Genomic DNA, 2,954 nt, shown 5'->3' with positions numbered 1-2,954 from the left:
ATTACTCTCGTCTAGCACGCTTCATAAAACGGGTTTGAGTAAGTTGTCCGACCACATTTTTAAGAACGAAATTTTGAAGAGGTTAAAATGGGGCTCAAGTTAAAGTTTTCATCCATGTGGTGGAAACACTTAACTGAAACGCAAGGAACAAGCCTGGGTTCAGGCTGACCTCCAGAGGTGTCGGAATTACCTTGATTACGTAAAGGTGCAATCATGTCGCTCACATTCAAGCATTGTTGGGAGATTGAAACGAAATTCCGAATGCCTCATCATTGCGTTGCAATTTCGGGTACATTTTGTTACACTTTCGAGATTTTCGAGGTGCTTTGCTAAACAAGGACAATCAATAGAGTACGTGATTTGCTCTACTAATGTCCGAATCTTTTTTTGACATGTTAAGTGTATTATGCCCCAAAAACATGTATTTTTTTATTATCCTACCGCTCTTTCTAAGTGTATATTTGTAAGATTCAAAAGAAATTAAGATTAAAGAGGAATAGCAAACTTTTCTTGAGAATAATTCAACTTGCCTGAAGCGAGATTTCACAAAATATCTTTGTCCCTTTTCCACCAGCGTCAGCTAACCTGAAAACATGCTCATGCGGTACAGCTCCTGTTGAACTTAAGCATTCTAGTTATGGTTTTCTATGGTCGTACCGCTCATCGGTCTGCTGTCCCAACCCTTGGATGATCCTCCCCTTAACATCACAGAGGAAAGTGTTCTCAGGGCTATAGGTTCCCTAAACCGATCCAGCTCAGCCTTTCTCAAGGAATGTGCACCTGAATTAATTAGAGCTCTGACCACCCAAATCAAGAAGTCCATCAACCTTGGTATTTTCCCCGACTCGCTAAAAATGGGTCACATCACTCCAATCTTCAAGGGTGGAGATCACTCCCTCCCAAAGAGTTACCGTCCCATCTCTTTGACATCAAATCTGGCCAAAGTGTATAAAAAAGTGGTTAAAGAGTTTCTATTGGACCATCTAATCCAAAGTGGTCAAATCCCAAGTCATCAACACGGCTTCTTGTGTAAAACGAGTACAACTACCCAACTCATCGAACACTTGAATCATGTGCCAGCAGTAATGACAAACCATGATATAGTAGACGTCATCTACCTGGACTTTGCAAAGGCCTTCGATAACCTCAACATCCCCAAGAGTCTCTTAAGATGGATCAAATCGTTCCTTGCGAATAGGAAACAGAGGGTCAAAGTGGGCCATATCTACAGTGACCCAGTTAAGATCATTTCAGGCATTTCGCAGGGCACGATACTCGGGCCAATACTTTTTATCCTATACATCTCACTTTTGCCTGGCCAGGTGAAGAATTACATGATCTCGTCTTACGTTGACGATACCAAGCTCATCGTTGGTAGAAATGACCAAAATTGCTCCCTTCTTCAAGAGGGCCTTAATAATGTATACAAATGGGTCGACGAGAGCAATATGAAACTAAATGGATTCAAACTCCAGATCATGTCATATGGCTCATTGGCTTTCCCTCCACCTTACTTAGATAATGAGGGAGCTGAGACTGAAGTTTTCTCTTGCATCAAATACCTTGGTGTTACTCTTCAGGATGATGGAAAATTCAATGTTCACCTCAGCGAGAAGGTAACTTAAATAACAATCTTTATTGCGACTCTTGGTCATGTCATGGCGTAAAAGTAACTATAAAATAAAATCTGACGTATATACATTATACAAAATGGTAAAACAAGAAGAATGTCAAAAAGGTAAAGGCAATAAAATAGTTGACTAGAAAGTGATATCAAAATGAATATGACTAAAATTGGTTCAAAGCACATGAAAAAAGGTAAGAGGTGAGTTGCAGATAGTACAAAGACAGGTAGGTAGAGGTAAGTGATGAAAATCTTGGTTATTGCAGTAGAGTAGATGGGCCAGATTGAACAGACCCTTTGTCAAATCCCGTCGCTGATGGCATTTGGACGGGAGCCGAACAAAGGTGCGTGACCGCCAATATTCCGAAGGGATGTCGGGCCAAGGACAAAAAGGTGTTAGCAAGTCCTTGACCGGGAAGGACAACTTGTGTCCGGACATCACCTCCGGAAAGGTCAGGTTCCCAACACTGTTGGACACTAACCTTGCCAGCCCGATGGTGAGGGGCTCGGTTTCACATAGAAAATGTGTCCATGCATTGTTGGCATATTGGGGCACGCAGAGGTATCGCTTGAGGAACTTGGTGTAGGTGGCATCGGCGGATTTGAGGGCGGATTGGGCGGAGTTGGGAAACCAAAGGTGTAGGCCGTAGAGAAAAATTGGGGTGACGTAGATCCGGAAGAGTTGAAGGACTATTGGGAGGGGAAGATTCTTCATGGGAAGTCTATTGCATATGTATCCGATCCTGGCCCTGGCCTTAGTTATTGTGGATTTGAGGTGATTGGTGAATGAGAGTTGGGTGGAGAAGGTGAAACCGACATAGTTAAAACTATTGACGATTTCAATCGGACTATTGTTAATATGGAAGGAGGTGGGAGGCAGACGACCTTTATGGAAAACCATGGCCTTCGTCTTGATGGTGTTGACTTGAAGGCCGTTCTCTTGGCAATAACCGTGGAGTGCATTGATGGCATTTTGCAATTCCACGGCTGAATTAGCCAAGAGAACCAGGTCGTCTGCATATTGTAGATATTGAATAGTAACATGGTTAATGGTGGGGCCTTGGTGTGTGAGGGCTTCGGGCAGGTCAGATACATAGAGATTGAAAAGAATTGGCGATAGTGGATCCCCCTGCGGAAGGCCAATGGAAGTGAAGTAGCAGGGGGATAGGTCCTCACCAGAACGAATGGAGCATCTGAGTCCCGCATAGATGTTGGACAGCAGGACACAGATTGAACGCGGAACTCCCCACAGTTGGAGTTTGAGGAATAACCGCGTTCGGTCCACCCTGTCGAATGCTTTGGAGAAATCCACAAAGCATCCATACACTCT

The sequence above is a fragment of the Tigriopus californicus genome, chromosome 10 (assembly GCF_007210705.1).
Source record: "Tigriopus californicus strain San Diego chromosome 10, Tcal_SD_v2.1, whole genome shotgun sequence".
Taxonomy (NCBI): domain Eukaryota; kingdom Metazoa; phylum Arthropoda; class Copepoda; order Harpacticoida; family Harpacticidae; genus Tigriopus; species Tigriopus californicus.
This window is presented reverse-complemented; position numbering follows the sequence as displayed.